At 38.1% G+C, this 26,921-nt stretch overlaps 1 protein-coding gene across 8 annotated transcripts in view; it reads left to right on the forward strand.

Moving 5' to 3' along the window:
- The first annotated feature begins 928 nt into the window (after window positions 1–928).
- Window positions 929–26,921, forward strand: part of eya1 (EYA transcriptional coactivator and phosphatase 1) — a 61,959-nt gene continuing 35,966 nt past the window's right edge. For 3 of the 8 annotated variants that reach the window (XM_026179472.2, XM_080305981.1, XM_080305982.1), the window contains exon 1: window positions 23,712–24,012. The gene's annotated coding sequence lies outside the window, so the exon portion shown is untranslated. Of the gene's footprint in view, window positions 1,156–23,711; window positions 24,013–26,921 lie in introns of those variants that run through there. The other 5 variants (XM_026179480.2, XM_080305985.1, XM_080305983.1 and 2 more) reach the window with 4 other exon arrangements.

Below are 26,921 nucleotides of genomic sequence, written 5' to 3' on the forward strand. Positions count from 1 at the left end.
ATCAAAGTAGCAGAATGACAATCGCTTTACTATATGGAGGCTTTTCACGCAAGAATGAATGCCGCATTCATTCAGCTGCTGTTTCAAATTGAAACGGTTTTTATAGTGCAGGAAAAACATATTCCTGATATTGCCAGTGAACTGGAATTTTGTAACACTCAATTAAAAGTGAAAACTGCAGCAACACAAACAGAATAAAGAGCAAATTTATTATTATTAATTTACATTACAGATGTTTCTAGAATTTATCCTAGTAGTTTATACAATAAAGTTGTTTTACTTTTTACAGGTGGCCCCCTTGATATGTATTCTTGTTATAGTGTATACATCCTCTATAGATTACTCAGTTTGACTTGTTTTACAAGCCTTGAAAGGAACAATATCAGAAGAAAAGAGCATAAATCAGTTTGAAAAGAAATCCTCATAAACAGAATTTGTTGTTCTTATTTCCTCCTCGTCATCGTCTAAAACTATGCTATACTAAAATGCTAAAAAAGAAAAAAAAAACTAGGAAGCATTCATACACACACTAACAGCCAAAAACCGATAACTAAACAATGGCTCCCGTAGGTGGCGCTCTAATTCATATCCAAAAATTGCGAGACATGAGGATTACTGTAACTACAAATAATCATATTATGACTCACCAGAGCAAATGTCATTTAAAAAAGTGGATTTTTGTTTTCAAAAGGCAATTGAATGATTTTCTTTTCTGACTAATTATAAAACTATGCTATCAAACCAAAATGGTGGTGTGGGCTAATCTTACTGATAACAACTGCGGTTAAAATATATATTAAATTATATGACACCGACAAGTAACAGCCTCTTGTTGAAGCCAAAAGTGAAGTGAATTATACCCTGGGTAAGCTTTCCTCGTGCCTGCCACATTTGATACCAGCGAGCAGCGCTCGCGCACAGACGCATGCGGATATCTTGCCAATTCACTGGAACCTTCCGACTCCGCTGCCATGAAAACGTTTAGCTTTAATGACGGACAATGATAAGCATTTTTACGTGATTGAAACCCCCTCCCTATTTTCCAGTCAGCAAAAGAAAGAAAAAAACGTTGACGGGCCAGCCGACTCTGGCGTTAATCTTTATGGACATGGATACTTGTTGCATGTGGTGACAGCGGCGGTACATAACAGCAAGGTAGGCAGCAGTCAAACCACTCGTTTCGCCTCGTCTTTGTTCTGTTGGCCATTTCTGCGCAGTTGTTCGGTATTTGTTTGACTTGTGTGGCGAATTTGACAGCGTGATATTGAGCCATTTCCAGAATGGGCGGGGACAGCGGGGTTACTTTCAGCGGGGCAGCCTCACAGTCCTCTGAATCACAGGATCGGTGCTCAGTGAGAAATTAAAGCTCCCTAAACTGCGCCTTTTTCTTTTAGGGTGACTGTGAATCGGTTTGTTTATTTTAGTTACGTCATTGTAAACGTTTTAATTGCAATTCAGTGTTTTGAAGTTTTCTTTGAATTTCTTTTATTTCAAGCGGTTTATCCTTCTGTAAAATTGACAATGCGTCAAAGAGTATGAACACTTCTGAACTTTTTTAATTGAATTTGTAAAAAAGCAGCACCAAGCCACATTTTGCAATAAAGAAGACCTATGCCTGCCCCTGCACTACACTGTGATTCATTACATGTGTTGACTCACCTCAATAACATATATAAAAACGTGTTTTTACACCCAGAAATGCAGTGATCTACGTACCAGTTGTGTAAGAGACATTTGTCAAAATATCATTTGCTCAAGTTGACAGGAGCTGTACCTGAGTTTCGCTCTCATCCATTCTGCCCCAGACTGCAGTCATTTTTCTGCTTAATTATTTCCCCCTTTTTTTAACCGTGCACCGCATTTGACAGTGATGGATAACAGGTTAAAAATGGACATTTTCTCCTCACTTAGTGCATGTTGGATTGGCTCAAGTATGCATGGTGTTCTTCCCTCAGACCAAAAGTCCTTGGAAAGATTGTGTTCCCCCTCTGTTTTCCCCATTCCTGTATGATACAGTTTGTCTTCATTTTCTCATGCTTCAGAGTTTTTGTGATGTATGGCTGAATCACATCAGCAAGACAGAAGTGTAGGTTATGTCAAAGTTATGCCATCACGATTCAAATTTTGCGCTGGTAGGCCCTCTGCTAGCCCTGCACTGCTAATTAAGCAGCTCTCTGGACCTACTGTGTAAAGGCGGTGGTTCCCTGATTCCCACCAATCAGTGTCATGCGTGCAGGCTCTTGATGTTCATAATCAAGCTGAATTTCTTCACCAGTATCCTGAATTTTAGATGTTTTGTTGTATTTTAGCCTTCAGTGCACAGACATGAGCATCCATTTATTTCCAAACTTGGTTTTATTTTATTTTTATGGTTAAACATTAAACATTGTTAAACAGCATTAACATCATTTATGATGTGGTAAAAATGTTTGAACCAATACACAGTTAAACACTCAATATTTAGTTGAAGAAAAGCAGCAAATCCTCACATATGAAATAATAAAAAAGAAGTAGCATTTGGTATTTTTTGCTTCAAAATATCCTAAATAATTAAAACAATCAACCTGTTATCAAAATAGCTGCCATTCCTTTTGATTAATTGATTCATTGTTATAAGATTATTCTGTAATAGTCTTCTCATTCTGATTACGTCATTTGACAAAGCCACAGTTTAATGTTCCTTTCCGTGGACTGCCCTTCAGAAATATCATCTATTATAAGAGGGGTCTGGAACATGGTCAAAATCCACAACATTGTAAATGACATATTTATTGTGACTTGTGGTCAATACTTTTTATAGCTTTTTATATTTCATAGGGTGATCTCACATCCTCTGAATACCATATTTTATGGACACATTTATTGAAATTGTGGAATATCTTGTTTTGTTTTGACCCAATTTCTTTTCTTTTCTGTTGTGTGTGTGTGTGTGTGGGGGGGGGGGGGGGGGAATCCTCAGTGGCCTGAGGTGGAACAGCTGCAACCCAAAGATCTGAGTTCAGAAATCCATCACTTTTTTAAAGTGTGGCTGTGCAGTAGAAATACTGCAATGTATCATGTCTGCAGCAATGAGGAGAACAATTTTCATTCACACATGTACTAGATTCCCTACTGTACTGTACATATGCTTCACGTTTTCTTTAAGACTTGACTTCAGAGGAAAGTTCTCCAGTCTGTTCTCCTTACTTTTGAAGTTACATGCTCCTCCTATTACTGGGGCCATGCAGTCTCCCCCATGGTGTCCTTGGACAGCTCTTTGAGTGCCTGAAAATGTTGCGGACCATTAATTCTGGATTGTCTTCATCTGTTTGCATAATTTTTCCTCCGTAACCGTTTTCCTCCCTCATTTTCACAGTCTGTGCTCTCAGGTTTATATTATTCTCTTTTACATATGTTTGAGGCTTCGGCAGTTTTCAGTTTTATATCATTTTTTTTCAATACCACTGACAGTTGTTAAAGTTTTACATGAGTCTGTTTTATGGTATACAGCCTGTCAGCTGTGTACTGTACACAGTATGCTTTACAGCCTCTGTGCTGATGCTGACTGTTGAAACTCTTCACCTGCCAGCAGATAGGTTTACAGATATCTTCAACAATATTTTTTGTTCTTTTATTAAAAATTTCCAGAAACATGTAAAAGCATGAGTGCAACAGAGCTGTCAGTAAACAAGCAAAAAAAAGAAGAAAAAAAAGTGGGTGTTCTCTTTAACTTTATATATTTTCTATTTTTTTCTGTTAGACTAATTTGCTGTCAGGCAGGAGGTTGTTTTTGCAACTCAGGCAGACTCCAGAAATTAATTTATCCAAATAACCAAGTCCTCCTGGGCCGTGGAGGTTGGGACACTGAAATGGCCCTGGTAGGCAAAGCCGTCTTTTGAAGTCTGGAATGTTTTGGCTGACTTAGAGCAGGCGACTGGAGTGGAGGGATCATTTTCACTGACCCATGGGATTTTTAACCATTTTCATATACCAAGAACAAAACAAAGTGAGGAAAAATGCCTGAGCTGATTTGCATTGACTTTGCTATCAAAAACCAAGGGGAAAAAATTAAGTGAGACTGATTTAGCGGGGCAGTAGATTTTCCTTCTTTTTTAAAAAAAAGTAATTTCTGGATTATGCTGGCGATGGTGTATGTTACTTCATGGCTTAAAAAGTTTGACATATATTAAAAAAAAGAAAATGTAACTTAATGTGAGATGCCTGGTTGTCATGTTTCCATTCGTTCCATTCCTTTTCAAGACTACAGACTTTTTGCTGGTGGGATTGTTCTGTGATTTATTAAAAAAAACAAAAAACAGATCTAATAACAATCACCCTTATTAATGCATTGCATTAGTGCTAATTAGGTGGTCATTTGGACCGAGGGCAGAACAAATACAGGGCACATCCTAATAATCCAAACACTTTAATTGTAAATAAATGTTCTCATTAAGAGCATGCACTGGCAGTAATTTATTATATCCATTATATGAAATCAGCAAAATAGTCACATTAATAAAATTAATTTCTGTTTTTATACTCTATCCTATTAAAGACTTTAATAACAGCACCTAAATGGTATGCTTTTATTTAACAAGCCCAAGAAAAGGGAAGTGCAGTAAACCAAGCGGCGTGGAGTAAAGGGGCACTTGAGTTTCCAGAGTAATAAATAATTCACAGGTCCTGTGTGATGAGCTGCTGAGGACAGAAATCCCTAATGACAGCTTTTTATAACCTATGACTCAGCTCCCCATTATGCTTCTGACATCCCTACATAGACCACATCCCCTCTGCTTGCCCAGTGCTCACTCTTCTCTCGCCCTCCGCTGCTTCGTCTACTGCACTGACTAAAAGGAGTTATATTACACACTACTATGTGCAGTCACTTAATGAAAGAAACTGAAATGGGAAAACATATAATTTTTTTAGAAGCTAAATGTATGTAATTCATATAGCACATCCTAATGAAATTGTTAGCATTTAATTTATTTTACTTTATGTTGGAAACGTTTTTTGTTTGTGTTTTGGGTTTTTTTGTTCTTTCCCATATGCGCTGGAGTCACTTGCTAACTTCTTGAAGTGTAATGTAACCGTATTAGTCAACTGGCCTAATTAAATCTGTATGTGTATATTTTAATCTTGTAACAGTTATTTGTTTGTGTTCACAGGAAGAGAGAAAAAAGTATCTTTGTTGAATCAATATCTGCCTGTCTTGCTAGCTTTTTACTGAAATAGTTTGTCAAAGGATTTTAGTAAAAACAGCAGTTGTACTTGGAAATGTGTCCAAGTTCATGCGTGGTTATTCATTTCTTTCTTGTGCTTTGCTGCCTTAGGTGAATGCTGGAAGAACTAAGCTAAACTCAATACCCATTGCTACTGCTTTGTATGTGTGAGGTAAGAACCTGAATAATTGAGTTTCTCCAGTCCAACTTAGGTCTGTGACTTAAAGTGCTGCAGTGTGTGATTGGCATAATGGCACCATACCCCCCCAGGTAAGGTCAGTGCGAGCAACATCTGGCTCTATTGTGCATAATGCAGCTCCCAGTATGAAAGGCAAGGCCTCATATGGTTTTGGTTGATATCATTATTGTTATCATTTCCAAACTCCAGTTCTCACTAAGAATAGGTGGTTAATTTAGATGCAAAAAAAAAAAAAATCCAATTACTCAGACCTGCTTGCAGTTGTCCCCAGAGTTAGTGCATGGAAATAAATCTGGTGGCCTTGATTAAGTACCTGAGAATAGAGTTAGCACAGTGCTAGTAGTTTATAGTAACACAGTGGACATGGGCAATTAAGCCCACCAAGTAATTTACAGTACTGCTTGCAGGTGGTGACCAGGTACGAGCTGGGGACCACCTCAGTAACAAATTAGATCATATAGGCAAGGAGAGTAGAGGCTCTGTAGGACTGCCAAATAAAGTAAAGCAATCAAAGATTTTAAAAAGCTTGGCACGTATTTCAAATTTGTTATGATTTTGGTTTCTTTTTTTAAAGGAACAACATAGGGCACTGGGGTTTTTTTGTCTGTGATTTTCTGGAGAATGAATGATCACTTTTATACGTTGTTGATCTTTTTACGTCAACGTGGACTGTTCTCCTCTCACTGCTGCCTATTAATTATGAAATACTGTAGACCTTTCCCATTTAATTTTACTGCTTCTTCCTGCTGAACTTGGTGTGAAAGGCTGCTGTTCTTAAATAGGTGTATAAAAGTAGGAGCGGAGCGTTTCCCGAGTACCAGCTCTCCCCACAGCATTATGTCATCAGAGTCAAAAAGGCACAGCTAAAGAAAAATAGCTTGTTTCACACATAATAGACACCTTAACACGTGGAGCAAATGGAGCGCGTACAGAGCTACTTTTCTTTCTGGTCACAGGACAGACAGTGGCCGCCTTGATAAGAAAAGCATGTTTGAATGCATCAAATTTAACACTGCAGAAAGACGTGAATTTTGGAAAAAATAATATAAATTTAAAAAAAAATTTAACTCTAGGTGAATTTGTTCAGTGATGCCTTTATGATTGTACTGTACTCTGTGTACTCTATGTAACAGTGTTGAAAACAGTGCCCTCTTCTGCCTGCTTGCCAGTGTCTGTGCTGTTTGTCCACAAACTGAATGACTTGCTGTATTCCACAGTGCTGAGATGCACTCTGTGTGGCACCTTATCTGTCATTTATCAACCTTTTGTAGAGGTAATGACTAGGCTGTTCAGCCTTGGAAAAACTTCGACTACGTTGAGCTCTACTGTCAGCATCCTGGCCTTAGTGCGGGGGGATTTCATCAAGGCCAACACAGTATGATGGCCCTGCTCCCTGTAAGTGTCCACTGCTGGGCTGGTTTCCTCAGTAAGGCCATTTCACTTAACAGTCCAGTTCCCCCATGGCCCCTCTTATACTTTAGGTGTTTCATAAAACCCTCATAGTTGTATTTTTGTAGTATTTTGTGTTGTATTTTCGCAGCAGGAATAAAGTAGTAATAAAAAAACTTAGCTGCTTTAAAAAAAACTGTAAGTGATTTGCCTCTATTTTTATTTATATCTTTTAAACCTTCATAAATACATGTACATGTTTATTGCCAGTCATACCAAGCACAGTGGTTGGTGAGTAGCTTTGAAGGATGGACCATCTATTTTCATTTATGACCAACACCCTGCAAATAGTCTTAACAGCTAATTGGCATAAACTCCAATGATGTGAGCAGAACCCCAGCACCAGCAGCTGTGTGTGGTCCACAAATGCTTGCACAGCTATTTTAGAACCCCAGTCCAAAAGAAATATACAGTGTGTTCATGCTTCGCTTGCAGTGCAACTCAGAACATTTCGCCTTTTCTCCAAGCAGAGAAGTCTTATTTCTGTAATCTTCTTTAATATTGATATTTAAAGCATTCATCATGCAAGTAAGCATCAGATATATTTTTTAATGTGCATGTTCTCTTTGTAAATAAAAAAAATATCCTGAATAGTCTTATTATAATAATTGATACTTTTAATGGAACATTTCCAAAGGTATGGGTTTGTTGGATATGTTGCGGGGCTACTGAGCAATAATTAGCATTTTGGCTGCTGATGTTTAATCTCTTATTAGCCTTCAGGTGACATGAAACAGCATCGGCTTCATTCTAGCGTTTGCCATTCAGATGCAGGTTGAGTGACAGCCACAGAACAGCACGTCTCTTATGTAAACCTTCCCTCTACTGCCACGAAATTAGAGTGCCTGTTGCTACACACTGCTGCCTCCTGCTTCTGCACAAATGAGAAGTAAGCACTGTGGTTCAGAAGTTCACATTTTGGATGCATGCCGGAACTACTTAAAACCAGTGACGTTTTCAGGGAACAGGTGGTCCGGGTGACATAATTCTGGCTTACTGTTATGATCCCTAGAAATTAGGTCCTGATACGCTGCCAGAAGGGTTATTACGCTGTCATTTTCTATAAGTTTTAGTGTATCTGTCTTGTTATTAATGGAAAAATATATGAATGCAAAGATATTGATACAAAATACTTCTTTGCAACTGCTTATATGCTTAAAGATATTAAATATCTCTACAGATAATTTGCGTACATGTCAGACATTAACACCCATCTTTTACATGTCTCAAAGCTTGGCTAAGAAAGCTATTTATTCTCATCCACTGTTAACTACTGGCACATATGCGTTAGAGTGGAATGCCATTCAGAATGCAGAAAATATATTTAGTTCTTGCCAACAGACAGCAAAAGGCACCAGTGGGTCTAGCCCCTGTGTGAGAACAGTTATTTCTGTCACAGTATGGACTTTCAATTACTGTAATCCGCTCCTTAAAGAACATTGATATGATTGATAAGATATGAATTTCAGCACATATTGTAAGTCAGTGGTGTCTAAAATCATAATGTAATGATTTGCAAATCATTTAAACTCTAGTATATTTAATTCATAGAATAAAGGCTATGTGTCATATACTGAAACTGAGATTTTTTTAAAATACATGTGCTGTTGTTGCAGAACAGTGCATTTAGGTGCAGCCCTCGCCACTTTTATGCAGACATAGTGGGTGCAAGAGAGAGAAAGAATAAAAGAATAAGACACATCTCCCTGAGCTCGACAGGTGGGTTGCTGGGCCTGCATTTCAGAAAAACTTGGAAAAAAGGCATGTTTAACATTGTTTTGCATCGCTGCTTCTCTCAGCATTGTCTATTCTACATCTACGTGTTCAGGAGCTGTAGTTGCTGTAGTTTTGAAAGCTATAGCCTTTCTTCCTTCATACAGGATTCCAGCTGCTTTACATTTCAAAGGATCATTTTTTGTAGTTTTTTACTTCATCATCTGCCCGATGTTTTCTCTGGATTACACGTCTAATCTTCAGGCATGCCAATTTAGACTTAACCCAGACAATTTTACAATGGAACCATGCAAATTTAATATGCATTGAATGGGTTTGGCAGTGTCTTGCTAAAATGCGCAAGGTCTTGCAAAAAACATTGCCTGGTTGACACTAAACCACTCTTTATTGCTTTAATGGTGCTTTCACAGATATGTGGTTACCCATGTGCACTAAGCACTACCATATTATCACAGTTACTTTGCATTTATTACAAAACAGATGTTCCCTGTTTGTTTTGTCTCAGTCCATCTTAAAGAAGCTCAGACCCACAGAATGCAGCAACATTTCTTGATTTTATTTCTGTGTTTCTTTTTTAATTTGCCTCACACAGTTTTAACTTGGAATGAACTGTGTTCACTGGCAATGTTTTTAGTTATGACATTTATCACCGGTTGGAATTTTTATGTTCTGTTTTTGATTTTTATTTATTTATTTTTTATTAAATAGAGGATTTAGATCATTTAATTTGGTAGTGTTTATTTATTTTCGGATGCAAGGTTGGCAAACTTTTATTTTTACATGATGGTTATCCGTTACACTGGCTTCTTGGGTGTTAGTCTAGGATATTGTGGAGTGAATATTTTGGGACATTAGAGCGTATTGTACCCTTTGGCTTTGTTGCTATCTGCATGCCTGCTTTTGGTTTGATACAAAATGACTGCATTAGAGAGATTTTAACAGTCTGACAGATCTAAGTTATTATTTTGAGTTTCTGTAAGCCCATTAATAGGTAGGCACTTATGGACGGTGGAAATACCCCACAGCTGCAGTCTGGCTGTTGCTCCATATGTTTCCCCCAGAAGAGCCTCAAACTTCAGTGTTGCACAGACATGTGTCCAGCAAACAGTAATACAAAGAGAAACAGATGTCTTGTTTTTAGTCACAATCAAATTAATAGAAAACATAGTTAGAAATCAGCTAGTATTTTCCATGCAGATGTGTAGTAATCCTTAATGTTTAATTTATTATTGATATGCATGTTTACATGTAACTCCATGGTGTTACATGTAAACATTTTATTTCAGGACACACTGTGAGGTCTGATAATTGGAGGTTTTATCTAAAACCAAGTCTACCAACAAAGTCAGGTGATTCAACAAGGGTTAAATGAGAACAACGCCCTGATAAGTGAATTACTTTCCTGGTATGAACACACAACAGTATTGTCCAAAAGCCCTCTGTTTATATTAGGAAACTATTGACCAGCTCAGCCAAACACTACCTATCCTGTTTAATTGGTAAGTAATTCCTGCAAAGTTGTCTTATACAAACAGTACAGAGCAGTGTGAATGGTTGCTGAGTGGTAAAGTGCTGCCTTCGTTAGAAAGGCAAATAACTGTTGGGTTGAGTTGTGTAAATATTTTAGAACCGAGCTGCACAACTGACTATTGCCCATCAGTGCAGTTGTGTATGTAACACCAAGCCCTATGGCCACTCATGTATAAAAATACTGTTTTATGGATGATTAAGCATGTTAAAGACAACACTGCTGTGTAATACTACAAAATACACTGTTTTTCCTTATGAAATTTTCCAGAGTTGCCTATTGTAACCAGTTTGTAAACCTTTTTGATCAGGGAAATAATAAAAACAATTTTTTTTTGTCCAGGTTTTCACAGGCTCATTAATAAGTATTTTCAAGCATAACCTGATTAATGTACCTCATTAATGCCCAAATGACTGCAAAGTGATGATTCATTCATTTGCTAATTGTTTGTTTAATTAATTCTCATGTTAGCTTTAAGCACGAGATAACTCTGATATTAAAAAGCAAATTTATGCCTTCCTTGTACAGACCTTTAAGACCACTTTGCAATCATCTGGATATTAATAGTAGTAGGAAACAACGTCCTTGCTGCAAGTCAGACTGAATATTGGATTAACTTTATTATGATTAAGAAAACAATCTTGCATGATGGCAAATGAAAAAAGCTTAAAATAAACATGCAGCTAATAGCTGACATTACCACCATGGAGCCATTTATTTAATAAACTGTAATGAATAACCTGAGCAGACACTTCATTGGTGTCCGTGGCTCTGCATTATTGAAGTAATTCACTAACGATAATCCATATGCAAATGAGGATTATATAAATGAAAACTTAGATATGCTGTATTTGTTTCTCAGAGCAGATAACTGTGTCCTCATCTCTGAAAAATAATCCATGAGGTTTGACTAAAATAATCAAAAATAAGTTCTTTGGTCATTATTCTGATTTGCTACCATGAGTGAACAATACCTTTACCTTCTTTCAGTACTCAAACTTTTTAAATGTCCTAGAGGAGTTCTTGTTCGAGTCCCAAACCTACTGAGATCTCTAATGAAGGCTTTACCTTCCAGGCAAGCATATTTCTCCAAATGACAGTAATTTACATATGATGTATTTAGAGAAGGAGAGGGCAGGCTAATTCCATTTGGAGAGTTTCCTTTGTTTTAGGAGTCATTAGCAGCTAGCTCAAATCTAATTTTTACAATTTCATCAGGCCATCTTGGAAAGCCTCTGTGAGCTCATCAGAGAGGAGCATTTATTGCTAAGTGTTCTCTATTGCATTAGCACACAATAAAGCGGCCAGGGACTGCTACAGACGTTTATGGGGAATCCAGTTAACACTCTGGCAATTCGTTTTTTATTGGGACACAATCAATTTTTATTCATTTTAAAGCCAGAATGCTTTCTTTCATTGTGTGCCTACCCCAGCTTATTATCCCCTAAACTAATTACTCAGTTGTTTTCACAAAATGCTAATATTTATGTTAAAGATTTCCTCTTTTAAATTCAGACATGGCGTGCATATACATGCACTTCCCGCTAAGCTTTAAGCATAGTAATTGCATTCATTTAATTTGTGTAAGTCCTATTTTAAAGTATTACAGTATTAATCATTGAATCTGGCCCCTGGGTCAAATCTGGCACTCGGAGTCATTTGGTCCATCTTGGAATTTGAATTTTACCATTTTTAAACTGCAACAAAACTTGTACTAGCAGAAATGTGTGCATGTAGTGGACATACCAGGGGGGTTGAAACACGTTTTGCCAATATTACATATTCCATAATTATAATTAAACCAGAAGGAATTTCAGTTTATTTGCTAGGAAGACACTCTGCCCTGGCTTTGGCAAAAGCAAAATAAAATCATATTTTCACCACTCCTTACTAAAACCTATCCGGCATTATTTTGCCAAACTCTGAGTGACTCTGTATGGTTTCTTTTAAAGGGACTCTTTAGCTTTTTCAGTGCCCAATGTGATCTCTGCATAATTAGAAACCAAGCTATACTTTTTAAGAGTCGCTATTTCTATCCTTGATTTATGTTGATTTTCCACCATGACTTCAAATGGTATCCTTAATCACAGACAAGTCAAGCCCTATCAGATAGACATGAATGTGACTCTACCATACATATTTATGCAGTATATTGTATTTAAAATTAAAGGTACTATTTGCTTTACTGGTTGTTGGGTTGCTGTTTGTGGTGTGAGCTAGATGAGTACGTCATCATTGATAATGTTTTGTGATCAGTGCAGTATAATAATTAGATGCCTGAGTGTTCCAGAAGTCGAGACGAGCATGGACCCCTCTTCCTCTGCAGTAGTCTTTTCTCTTGTTTACCAAGACCATCTTTAAAGGCTCCCATTTGATGCTGATATTGTTTGTATCAGGTGTATATCTTGCACCTTTCAACTTTTTGTACCGAAGCAATCTTACCTCGTCGTCCTTGATCCACCACTGCTTTCCCATCAGTAAAATGCACAGACACAACTAGAGAATATCCATAGCTGCTATTAATGTGTATGTGTTTGCAACTGTTTTACTTTCTATGTGTGTGCACGGATATTCTTTTCTTTCAGTTTTGGGATTTGTTCTGCAGTGGCCTCTGGAATGCTTTCAACACATTGATGAGATGACAAGTTATCATTGATCTGTCCTTACTTAGTGGGATCTATTAAATAATGTATGGGCTCCCGTGCATTACCAGGACAATCTCCTGTCCTCGACCCATTAGAGGAGTAGGGCATGGGGCCCTAGTGGCTCAGGGCCCTCAGAGGTCCTTGGGCTTTCATTTAATTAAATTATCCTATAATGAAAACTCCCATAAGGAGATTAATTTTAATTATTTATCAGTGGCCGATTTGAGGGAGAGGCTGCATTAATAATGCATGAAAGGGCTAAACATTTTTCAATTCATCACCTTTTCCTTTTGTTAAAGGTGCAATTTATTAAGTGCTCTGCAGCTGCTAGAGATATTGGTGGTGGAGATGTGGACAGCCAGTCCCAGAGGTCAGTCAAAGGGGCTGCTCAAGTGCTCAAATGTCATTTGATAATGTTCATATTTATTGGTCAATTAATATCCCTAAAATTCTTCTGTAGTATTAAGTATTGTACTAGTGTCTTTGCATGCATTTGTACGTGTTTTGAAAGATTTATCCACACTGTGAAAAAGAAAGTAACACTTTTCCTTTCCTCAAATATACAGTAATGTTTTCCTCTGTTTCTCAAAGCTTGATGGATTTTATATTAATACCTAAGGCAAGGAAGTAATCAAAATTATGCCGGTAGTTCTCTGTTGATGTTTGTATATCTCCATCAGATTGGCATGTTGATTCCCCTTGTGTGAGCACATTAGAACGCTTTGGTGTCTGGCCAACAGAATAGGGGAAGATTGTCGACTGTCGCACTGTGTGAAACTGTAATTAGCTGGCTTGGTAATGTACTTATTTGGGTCCCCCGGCTGCAGAGATAGCAGCACAGTTGAGAGCTGTAAGATGATACATTGCTGAAAACAGCTGCCTTTTTGTGTTATAAATGAACAAAATCCACATTTTGCTAAGTTTTGTATCACGGGAACATACAGGCAGACAAAGTGGCAGAAGTGGCTCAAGGCAGGAGACAAGAATGTCATTGGGATGGTGAGCGGGGTGCATTTATCAGCCTTCATCAATAGTTAATAAATAATTCAGGCAGAGTCTGGGGCTTCTTTAGGGCAGGGTTTCAGCTAGCTTGTAATTTTGTAAATTGCATAGTCATCATGCAATGGATGGGCCAGGCTCCTCTGAGAGCTACAGCTGTGAATCTAGAGCTGTATTTATACATGCACTGCAGCCCCAAATCTTTCTAGAATCACAGAGCTGAATGTCAAAATGCTAATGTCCAAATCTTGTAGAGTATGTGCTTCAGGTAACTGTCCATGTCTGCCCAGATACAACCTAAACCACATGGAGTAATTTCATTGGGAAGAATGCAAATAATGAGGGATATCTTCCATTGTTTGCAACATGTGAGAAAGTGCAAATTTGGATGATGTGTAGATTAGATTCTCCTGAAATGGTCCAGAGTTCATGTCTTTTGAAGATGCAAGAGAAAGATAGTGTTAACCAACTATGTGTCAAAAATACCTACATTTTAAAGGTTTTGTTGCCCTCAGTATATCTAAACTAGAATGAATTTCTAGACGTAACTATAGATAAAAGTTTGACACTCAGTACTTTGGGTTGAAATTTTCCCAAAGCAGATCCACAGTTTGCCACATAAGCTTGGCTACAGCATGAACAATTTAAATCAATATTCAGAAAGTTGCTTTTTGTTAAATCATTCTCCCATCTTTAGACAAACTTCCACCAGATACTTGCACCAGCTCGCACCAGAATAAACAGGCATTTCTTCCCATTGTGAGTTGTTCAAATTGTCTTAGCCCAGGTGCGGCTTTAACAGAACAGTCCATGCCCATTGAATGACCAAAGCCTTCAATTACTCAAAGTCAGCCTTCTGATACTCCTCCTTCAACAAAATAGGCCTTCTAATTGCCCCGACAGGTATTACCAGTTCTGCAACCAATAGCACACTGTTCTTCCACATTGTTTCCTAGGCAACTGGAAGTTTTGTGACCTATAAAAAGTTGCTACTCCTGTAACTGATCCGAGCCTTTGCGGTTGTTTGTTTCCATGGTAGGCTGCTGAGCTATTTATATGTCTGTTTAGTTGGTAGTAGTAGGCAGAGAAAGTTTTGCTAGCAGTTTTATTCATTTATTTATTTTAGGCAAAGTTTATGTTGGTGTTGATAGTCTGAGAGTTGACATGTGTTTAAGAACAAAAAAACACCTGGGGCTTCAGCAACTGAGTCACAAAGTTGAGAGGAAGAAGGCTTAACATTCTCATCCCGGTTTTCCCTCTGTATGCTCCTTATAACAAATAGTGTTTATTTTGGAGTCAGAGGCAAAGTCCCGGTCGGCCAGAATTTCTTTGTTGTGGCTTTGTTAGCAAAGACATGCAGATCTGCTGGTATTGATGAATCATGTGTTCATCATCAGAGGTTACTAGCAGTTCATCACACTTTCCCCTTGTGATGTTTGACTATCAAAAGGTTTATCAGGGATTCCTCATTATTAAAGTGATAATTTATCACTGATTCACAGGTTTGAAAAGGTATATTATTTTTCAAAGGTGCCATGTACAGAGTTCAAGGAGAGATCTCCCTGAAGGTATTTGGCAGCTGTAGCAAGCTGAACTCCAGTTTTACTCTTGTCTCTTTCACTCCCTTTACACAGCATGCAAAAAACACTATAATATCACTTGTTAGAGAAGTGTACCACCATTTTTCTTAGTTTTGTTTCAACTCACAGAGACATTTACACAGATCAGCCACGAAATGTACTGTCCCAGACATTTGTGCAGACCAGCACGCACCTATGGCAGCAGGCTCCCTCTGTGCTACAGTACACCCAGCATATCTGTTCAAAGACAACTCAAGGAGTACAAACGAGAGCTGAAGCTTCAAACTCTACTGATCCCGTTCTGTTCAAACATTGTTACGGAACAAGCATGATCCACCAAGGCCCCCCCACCTCCACTTTTCTCCCACTGCAGCTCACAGTACCCAAAAGATTTGGTGCCAGTGTCCTTGTGTCAGACACAACAATACAATTGCAGAGGTCCTTTGTTTATGTCCGCTACGGGTCAAAGAACTTTTGATGGCACGAAGGAGACCTAAACAATAGTAGACAAGTCCTGTTAATCCTGTGGCTGTGAATATTGTACAGTTGTTTGCTTTATATGCATGTTGTTGCAAAAATTTTTTTATGCCTGTGACAGCATTTCTTTTTTTTAAATCAGTTCATCATCTGTAGCATTGTCATTTAGATTACATATATGCAATGCAAAAATAAGACTGCTACTTGGTCACTTATTTTGAGATCTCATAAGAGTGGGAGGATATTTGTTAGATGGATGTTTACACCAGGTGAATTATCAATAGGAATTCATGTAGGTTATAGTCTCAATACATTAATTCAACTAACAATCAACTACTGCCATCTTTAAAGCCTTTTACACTGCGTTAATCTGACCTGGCAAAACATTTCCAGGTACTGCACACTTTTAATGCCATTCTTTTGGTTACATGTCTGCTGTAGCTGGTTTGTTGCTTTACGATTTAAATCCAGCTGTTACTTCACAGTCTGAGTCATTTGCATAAGAGAAAACTTGGCACAGGCAAACAGGCAGACACCAAATCTATTCTTTTCTGCAAGAATTATCTTTTTACCCTTACCTTCTGCGTGCAACAATGTTTTTTTTTTTTTTTAATTAAAGACTGGCAATAGGATTGCGGTGTTACTGTACTTAAGTTGATGCTAAAATACACAGAAATACTGCACACTAACACGAGCCATATTGACAGAGAAAAGCGTAAATTCTGAGATTGTTTTTCTTTAAATCAGTTATACCAAAAAAAAAAAAGAAAAAAAAAGAGAGACAGAGAACATATTTTCTCACAAGCACAAAGGGAGAGTGTTCTGAGTGGAGTGCATTGCAAATTCCATTTCCTCATAAGGGAAGTCACCTTTTAGAGGGGCCACTGCTGCTCTGAACACATCAAGAGGAAACAAACATGGCATATCATTGACTTTTAATGATTTCATTCACAGTGTCTGTAGAAAATGCACTGCATCTCAACTCTTTACTGACTTTTCAGTAAATTATGTATTCGTTGATTCCTCTTGGTTTAAACTGTTAGCGCTTCTCCTGGCGGTGCCATCTTTGTTTTTTCATATGTAAAGTAACTTAGACAGCTCTTCCTGTCTACTGGATATTGATAGTGCAGCAGTAGTACTCTAAGAAAAACAATAAATGAAAGGCTGTCTCCCTTACTCGTGATGGCTGCAGCAACAAGTACCAGACACATGCACAGAAGTCACCTAGAAGTACTTTGAGGGGATATATTAGTAGAAGAGTCAGTGCTCCTCCTGCATTGTCTGAAACTATAATTAATGCATTGCTTATTTTGAAAATCTGGAAATATTTCACTAGCTAGCTGCTGTTTGTTAACTGTATTCACAACTTTATTGTGGAGCTCAGTGTGTTTCTTGCTCCTGTATAAAATAAATGAATAATCTACGCATCAGCCGGCCGACGTGCAGAGTATGCAGATAAACCCAGCTGTTAAATGTGTCGAAGAGTTAAAAATTACTGAAAGCTGGTGTCCAGTGGCGGTGCTCATTCATCACTGGAAATACCCAAGCTATGTTTGCGTGCACTTGTTTCTTTGCGAACAAATGTGGATGTAGGCTAAATATAAGTTATTGTCCGGTCTGTGCTATTTCTGTTTATTTGGGACAAATACCTGATTGATAATGCCCCTGGCTTAAATCCTCATCTGTGCTCTTGTATCATCCCTTGGCAAATATGGCACTGCAACTTGAATGTGGAAGCATTTTCTGTTAGTAAGACAAACCGCTGGCTTGCACAGCAGTGCCTCTTTTGTAACTGTATTTAGTCACTGAGGAGAATGGCACAGACCCAATCCAAGTGTCTTTCATCTGGCCAATTCAAACAGACGTTTGACCCCAGACATTTGCCTAATGTGTTTTTGTTATGTGGACTCCTGGCTTCACAAATGTCACAGTGGTTGGACTAGTGGGGGTTTGGTAAGTGAGTCAGAGAGGAGGACAGAGTTTGCCTGGAGGGGTGGGTTTGAGAGGCAGCAGTTATGTCTATAATGTCTGCATTTTGCACTCTAACCAATTGGGAGTTGGTTGGTGGTGAACATAAGTTCCACTGATGACCTGCCCTGCCCCCCCCCCCCCCCCCCCCCCCCGCCTCCTTGTGGGCCAGACCCACTGCAAGCCTGTTGATCAGTGGCCTGGCCTCTAGTGCTTTGCTGACCTGGGCAGCTGGGGAAGAGACGGGGAGTGCCACATTTCTGGCCGCCTGGGTTGCACAAGTCAGAAGTCTGTCCGAGACAGTTGGGGCAACCCTGACAAATGCTGCCATTAAAGGGGTGGTGAAAATTTATTACCAAACATATTGGTATTTTAGGGTGCAGCTAATTTAGATTTAGTAGTGTTGCTGTGAGGCTGTATAGTTAAACCAGAATGCTAGAGAAATTCTAAAGTCTTACTCTTCATTATCATAACAGTTATTAATATCTGCTAAACCTACTGAGGAAGAACCCTCTTTACACTCAGATTTGTTTCTGTGCTTGATTGCAAATTTTAAAATGATGTGACAGCTATAAGCAGATCCCACAATTTGTTATATCAAGTGAAAATGTGCTTTTGTGTGCATTGCCAAAGAATTGCTGCTGAATGACAAAAATGTGCCACTTCAATATGTTTTGATTCCTTTTTCTGATTGTTATTGCATTTGCGGGGAAGGCATCTGAAAGCAGTTATCCACTGTGTAACTTTTTTACATTAAATTATGAAACTTTTTTGGGTTTTGGTAAAAGCTGATGGCGAACGAGGGCCTTCTATTTTAAGTCGATTTCAGACTACTGAGGCTTGGCAAAATTATATCGATAAAAAAGACAAGCGACTGCAGAGGGTGAAATTGTTTTTCCCTGCTTTCATAATGGAGCCGTTTATGAGTAACATGAGCACAATAAAGAAACAAATACAAAAATAGCCGTTTCATCATTTTTTAAAATTATATTTCAATGCTATTATGAAGGGTTGTTAGGGTATAAACAGCTTAGATAAAGTGTACCTGTTTCGTGGTTAATAATTTCTCCGTAAAGCCATGCAAGATCAGTTTTCAATGCGAACTTTGTTTCTAATATGGACAGCAACATATAGATCACATTCATGACTAGAATAAGCAGTTTAGAATATATCCGTCTCTAAAATTTTATAGCCTTATATTTCAGTGTTTTTAGCTTTAGAGATTGTGATAAGAGCAAACTATAGATCATACTGTCATAGCATACCATTGGGTTGCACGAGCATTAAAGCTGGAGAACATGTTGATGTTCCTACTCATCAGTTCGTAATTACATAAGTTCCCAGTATTCATAGGTTGGACTATACTCTTCTTTAATCTAGTTTTTGTTCTTGTACAGACATATATAAAATGTTTCACTGAATTTTGCAAAATATGTCCACCGAAAGATGAAAACAACATCAATTACACAAATAGGTATGGTAAAGCTTTTTCTTGCATGTTCATATATGTTAATGTCAGCTGCAAAATGTGTGTCTATATTTGCAAGGAAAGTTAGGTCATTGTTAAGCCAAATTCCAAGAGAGATAAATCAAAAATCCACATTTCACTTACTTATTAGAACAAATGTTCTATTAAAGATTTCTTTATCTTTCAGCAGGACGTATATTATGTATGTAATGCCCACAGTGATAGCTTACTTCCAGCCCTAGCAATGTCTTATTCTGAGTAATAGGTCTCTGAAGTGTGCTTGTTTGGCTTTTTTGGGGCCATTGGAGACCAATAAAGTATCTGTCTGAGGATTTTCAGGGTTCCTTATAGACTTTCCCCAGGTGTGCTTCACTGGTCATAAACTACACTTGTCTCTTATGGCGTATTCATGGACAAATGTGTCCATGGAGAGTTTTTAACTACATGCCAGTTAGCAAGCACCGGGGCAACTACAAAATATAGTAACTGCTTTTGTAAATTCTTAAATCTGAATAAGATTGAGTTAAGTATAGATATTTCATATATATTTCATAAAAAAAAAAACACCCAGCACGCCCCTGCGGGCGGTTTATCCTTCAAGCTCGGGTCCTCTACCAGAGGCCTGGGAGCTTGAGGGTCCTGCGCAGTATCTTAGCTGTTCCCAGGACTGCGCTCTTCTGGACAGAGATCTCCGATGTTGTTCCCGGGATCTGCTGGAGCCACTCGCCTAGCATATATATATATGTGTATATATATATATATATATATATATATATATATATATATATATATATATATATATATATATATATATATATATATATATATATATATATATATATATATAGTGTGTGTGTGTGTGTTTTTCTTAAATGGCATTTTCTCATAATTCAAAACATGTTTCTTGTGTTTTATTTGGAATCAAGATGACTGCAACACTAAGGTCACTCTGTTCATTTAATTTTGTGACGTCCACTGAGGTTAACCATTTCCTTTGTTCCTTGCTTTCTGGAGAAAAGTGCTAGTGTATTTTCATGTCGAGGTATGCTGTGTTTACTTTTATCGCTGCTCCTCAGCGAGCCAATCCAACCTGATGTTTGTTTATAAGGAATTCAGGCTTCACTAAGAACTTTCATTCACCACTTGAAAGCACTTGAGTTGCTACTAATTTACCTTGAGGGATTTCAAAATTATCTGTCTGCACTGTCAAAATCTTTTTTGTGGTGGCAGCTTATCATCATCAAAGATTCTCTTTGGATTTAATGAAAAGCCTGTTAGATGGGCAAATGTTATATTCTGTTTACTTGAATACTGGATGCAGAAAGACATTTTGAAATGTGTTAACATGTTTTTGGTCATCAAAACGACATTGGTTTGCTTTTTGTTTTTGCTTCGAGTGCTGGAGTTGTCATTGTTGCTAGGAAAGTTGCTTTTAAGTCTACTATTACAGAGTTCAGAAGAAAATCCATGCACTCGAAGAGAGAAGGAGTGGAATGGTATTGAAAGTGATCTTGTATTTCCCTTGGTCATCAGACTACTCTTTCTTTACCAAGGATATGTCGCTCTGTGTTGCTTTGTTTTGAACAGGAAACTTTACACATTGAACAGCTCAGGAATATCCAGCAACTAGCACTTACCAAGCTCCCTGACAAATTGCGATCCGGCAAACTTCACGTCACACTTGGGTCAGGGGCAAAGTTAGGAGTGGGAGGTTTGTATAGTTAAGGGGTTTTTTTTGTATTTTCTCCATAGTTAAAAGGTGAACACTTCACCCGGTAATGTCTGTATAAATATATAAAACTGTTATTTTATCCAAAGTTATCCCAAGTTCAGATTTCTCTTCTTGGGGGATGGTTTTGAATGTAATGCTTTGCTGAGACGTATGTCAAAAAAGGAACTTGATCCTCCAACGTGTGACATTGTGCAAACACTCTAGTAGTTCTACCCAAACAAGTTTGCAGCATATGCATATGAAAATATTGCAACTGTGTCACCGGGGTGTTAGCATTTTGTTTCATCTGGACCACTTGATCCCTTGTCACACCGTTCCTGCTCCCTTCACACTGTTTATATATTCTTTGTCAAGTTAGGTAAACTCACTTTACTGAGATGTTCTCCTTTGTGGAACAACAGAGTAAAAAAATTGCCACAATTACTTGAGTTAGATCTATGTTAACTCTTAATTCTTTATCTGAAAAACTGCATCAGCCAGTTGGAATTGAAGTCTCTCTTTCCATGTGTGCAAGAAGCTGAGTGGATAACCTATTGGCAGTGGAGGACAGTGCAGATCTCTCCTCACTCTAAATTGCAGTTAGGCATCCCTGCAGCCCCTCATGAAGACCATTGAGTCCCATCAAGATAATCCTTAATAAAGAACGGCTTCGCATTTAATCTTAGCTCTCTTCTCAAATTTCTTACTTGATATAGTTTTTGGCAAGTGGTGTTTTAGCGCTGATGTCAGTCGAACAGTATCAGTGCATCTTTTGTTAAGCTTCCATCTGGCAGATGTAGAGGCACTCTTAGTTTTTACAGTTCCACAAACGATTATTTTATTGCTCTAATCTGCAAGTTTTTTTTTACTTTGAATATGTTGAGTCCCCCTAACTGCGATAGTGTATCGTTGCTCTTTTTGATTCTGTGCAAAACTTCAGTTTTAAAACTCATAATATTGACAATTCACTTCGAAGTTCAATCTGCTATTTTCCGTAAGATAATTTTCATTTATTGACCTTAAATTTAATACTCCGTGACATGAACATAGTAGTTTAGCAGTAAAACTGCTAGATTGATTGAAACTTCGATTCACAACATTCAGATGCAGGATGCATGCAAGAGTGTAAGAGGAAAATCTGAGTTTAATCAATGAGACATAAACAACTCTGGATAATTATACTGTACAATTTGAAAATAACTCACTTGCAAAATTACATCTCAATCTAATTTTACACAGCCACTTAAAACAGAGAGTCACTGAATGAATGTAGTATCTTAATTGGCATGTGTACCCATCTGCTATTAGAACTAGTTACTTGAGAGCCCCCAAGCATCTATTAGTCAATTTAGCTATTAAGAATCTGTTCAATGTGCAATATATTTCGTGATCTGATATTGCAATGTGATCCTGTGGATTTACCTGTGGGCTGAGGGTTTGGAAAGGCAGGCAGCGCTTGCATTTCAGGCACGTCCACATTATTACTGCACTGTGTTTAAATCAGGAGTAGTGCAGCCCGGATCTATTTCTGTCAGCTCCTCGTTGACTACTGCTACACAGAGGCCGGTTGGTGGCGACCTGCTTTCAGTATGGGCCTTGAACACTACAGCTGATCAGGTGCAAACTGATTAACTCATTTTCATTAATATTAAATAAATACTATCATAATCATATAGATTTGAACGTGCTCTTTCGGTGACATGTGTGACATTATTTAATTTCTTATCATCACCAACTGACTGGGAGTTAACAAGATCTTCAAGTAGCACACAAAAAGCCCAGCCACTAACACAGCACGCTATTCTTCTGGCAGTGGGTGTTCTTTTTCTCTCACCACCTCTTTACCATAGTAAATGTATGGTTTCCTCTTTCTTGGTAATCATTTGTCAGTACTACAGTTGGTATTTAACCCACAGCTTTATTTTGTGGAAATTAAACATATTTTAAACGGTTCATTGATATCTCAGCCATTATTTACACAGACTTGATATTCTTGAAAAAAAAAAATGTCATGACACATTGAAGCAAAATCTGTACACGCCTCATCACCAGCCTGAATAAATCACCAGTTCAAGCTCATCAGTAGCAGCGTGGCCTTGTGTTGCTGCTTTGCGCAGTTGAAATAATAACCTGGAGCAGACAGAAGGCAGTCATTACCTTGCACACAGATGCCGTGTGTATGGGTTGACGGAGGACTTCCACTAGAGTGCTGTGGAGATGAACAGAGCCGAGTTTCTTGGCCGCTTTTAAAACCTCTGGCTTCCCATCACCTTAGCTAATGACCTAGCCCCTTGTTTACTCTCTGAAGTCCTTCTGTGACAGAAAGAAATCCAGCAATGACCCAAGGCTCACAGGAGAAAGAAAAAAATGTGGTTTGTGGTGGAAAAAAAAGAGCATAACAAAAACAACAGAGAAAGGGGGGAGAAGAAAAGTGTGAGCCCTGAGGGTTGTGAGCAGAGCAGTGGACAGACAGGGCAGTGGAGAGATCAGCCTTTTCATTGTCTTAGTCTCCACTGATACAATCTGGAGAGGACTCTATTGCTTAAAGCTTTGAGTTAATGACATATGGGAAGCTGGTGTGAGGCACAACTCCCCCGTGCCTCCTCCAGACCCAAAGTCTTCCTGTGAGAGCACCGAGCAACTTTTCTGCTTTTTCAAACGGCAGCAGCCTCCCTCTCCTTCCCTCATTCACTGCCTTTTTTCCTCCCTCCCTCCCTCTCCCTTGCTCTCGCTCACTCTCTCTCTTTTTTTCCCTCTTCCTCAGACACTCACTAGTCACTGCCTGAAGCAGTAATCGGACAACTCTCTTTCTCAATGGGACTGAGTCTCCTGAGATACCGCGTGGGGCTCAATGGGTTCCAACACCTAAAATGAAAAAGAAAAAAGTAGTTTTGTAGTTTACATTTATTGTGCTACAGGTTCTACGGACAGCTGAGACGTGTTTTAGAAAGTTTGCCACCCGCTCTGCTGGACTGAACGATCTTTCTCAAGAAGATTTTTTTTTAAGGAAGATAAAGAAGGGATAAACACACAGTGATTCAACCATAATTCTAGTGAGTATGACTTTAATTTCTGTGCGATAATTATTTGACATTCTGGTTTACTAACTGTCTTGACATGATCAGTATTTCTTGAGTCTTATAGTGTGTGTGAAAGTTTGTCTTATTTCATACATTTCTGTCAGTGTTTAAGCAAGCATATAATACTCAATTAAAGCATTAATGTCAGCAGAAAGAGTGACAATTATGACTGACATTATCTTTTAAAACAGCACCTATGACAACCCTTAATTTTGCAATTTAAGAAATGTAATACTTGAGTGCATCTTACAAAAATAATGGTAAACAAACTCAAAAGTAAGGCTTTAAATTTCACGCGGTAGCTGCAGTTTATTAATGATAAAGATAGATAGCAAAAGTATTTAATTATATTTTACGTTAGTAAATCCAGCTAATATAAAATTAAAAAATTACACAAAATCATACACTAAACTCTGTTTTTATACTACATACAGTCCGGCTGAGTTTTACAAGTTTCCAGTCAAATATGTCTACAAAAATAATAATTTATTGATGTAAATTACCAGTGTAAAACAGATATAATTTTTTTATAGTCATTAAAAAAATCAAAGTTAATTTTTTGACCTTCGAGTAAAAATATATTTGAATTTTTTTTAGAAAGCCCAATGACTTTAGTGGCATTCAAAATAATACAAAGACCGTAAATACATCAAAATTCACATTTGAAATATGGGAGCCTCTTTTTTTTTTCTTCCTTAACACACTACATTTTGTTGAAGTGTGGGAAAGATGCTGGACTGTCGTTGTTCCTTTTTTTTTTGTTACTGGCGGAACAAACAAAATGAGCACAGTCAAAGCAGTTGACATCTAATGCCATCTGCTGAAGCGAGGAATGTTGCAAGACCTGAGAGGCTCACAGCCTCTAAACACGACAACAGACCCCGCTTCTCGGCCGTGCTGCGTCTCTGCTCGCCAGTGTTTCACGTGTAGCGAAGATGACTCACCCACTGTAATCACTAGCCTCTCTAATTGAAGGATGTTCTGGTTTAATGTTCTGCGTATGATCACAGGCTTACATCTCAAGTCGAGGAATTATTGTATGGTGTGTGTGTGTGTGTGTGTGTCCGTGTGAAGCGCATTTCATCTTTCTGAAATTTTTTTCTTTTTCATCCTCTAATTCTTGCCATTTTCAAACGCCTGCCCTTTTTTGGAGTTTAGAAAAGGTGTGTGCTGATGAAAGAGAGGAAATAGAGAGGTTAGGATCGCCTAGTGAGCCTCCGCTCTATGTAGACAAACATGACAGTGTGTTTGACTGCCTGCTGCAGCCATTCATTCACACAATAACCGTATTTATCCAATTAACAGATAATGAGCAGGCTGATTTGGGGCTGTTTACACTGTGTATTTGCTTTACACAGAGAGAGATCAGGGTCTCTCTGCCTGGCTGCAGTGCTTCATGCATGTGTAGAAGCAGTGTTTATAAGCAGGAGTGGTCGGCGGTGATGGTGGCATTGTTTGCCCAAGGACTGATGCCTTCCGTATGGATGTGTCTAGCCGGCCAAGCTCTCATCCTCTTCTCTCAGAGAGGAGATTGAAAATGGTGAAAGACACAGACGGCTAATTGATCGAGCCTCACTCAACTGTTAGGGAGGAAGATGGAGGGGTGGAAGAGAGCTCGAGAGAAGGAAGAAGGTAATAGGAAAGCACCTATTAAGTAGCCCATGCTGGGCATTTAGTGGAAAGGGGTTGTTTACTAAATACTGTGGGGTGTTGTTTTGTTAACACACCCCTGTTTAGATCTGGAATATGTGGTTGAAAGAGCAGGAAATGGGTGCTCCGAGCCTTTTCTAAGCTTTCCTGATGATTGCTATTGCAGGTCCTCAACCACTAATACCCACTTTCGTGCCTTTTGTGTGTAAAGGGCAATATGTTTATGCCGAGTCAGAATAAAAAGCAAGGTGCTGAGAAAATGTATTTCATTTCAACTGCATTGCACAGAATTAATTTAATTTATTTATGTTTTTGTTTTTATAAAAAAGATATTGCTAAAACTACTTTGCAACCTTTGGCGTTGTCAATTTGAAGTCTATTTAAAATATGTATTGTTTCCTATTCTGTGCAAGTACTAATTTTTCTCAGTATAACAAATTGCTTTTTCAGGATTGAGAAAATTAAAACGACGAGTATTAAAGCTTCATAATCATTCCGATTTGTCCCTGGACTTTCTTTCACCTTTTTCTCGTAAAGCCTCTCTCATTCTGCAGCGGTCACGGTGGTAGGCAGGTTGTGATAAAATGTCCACCTTAAATCTTGTTTGATGGCCCCTCAAAGGCAAAGTGGCCTTCTGGAAATAATTTTGAGGGTTGAAGAGCACAGTATTAACAGATTTAATGTAGCCATTGAGCGAATTGCTGGAGCACAATGTCATATTGAACCAAATGAGAGCGACAAATTGCACATCAACAAACAGCACATCTGTTAATAATTGTGCTTTTAATTGTAGACAAGTACAAAATTTAAAATTGCATGTCAAGCACCATGCGCTTTCAATTGTCACTGCACGTCGCACACATTGCTAAAATATAAAGAATACTCCTCCATTATATGTATGCATTAAAAAAACCCAAAGTAATTTATTATATTTTAAGTAATAATAATAATAATCTTTAGATTTGTTTTTTAATAAGATATATGGGCCATGATGAAGTCGTAATAAATAAAACAACAGAAATAGTTTTTCTTGTAAACAAAAAAAGGATATTAAAAATACAACAGTATTGAACTTCACTTGTCACTTCATTTTATCAGAAATGTGCAGTGCTTATGTAAAATTAATAACACTGACAGGGTGAAAAAGCACCAGTGTATTTAATGTTGCATTTGTTGGCAGCTGGCTTTTTTTTTTTTTGGCCTCGTATGGAGACACAAGTGAAGTGTAGCAT

This window comes from Astatotilapia calliptera, chromosome 9, assembly GCF_964374335.1.
Source record: "Astatotilapia calliptera chromosome 9, fAstCal68.1, whole genome shotgun sequence".
NCBI classification, from domain to species: domain Eukaryota; kingdom Metazoa; phylum Chordata; class Actinopteri; order Cichliformes; family Cichlidae; genus Astatotilapia; species Astatotilapia calliptera.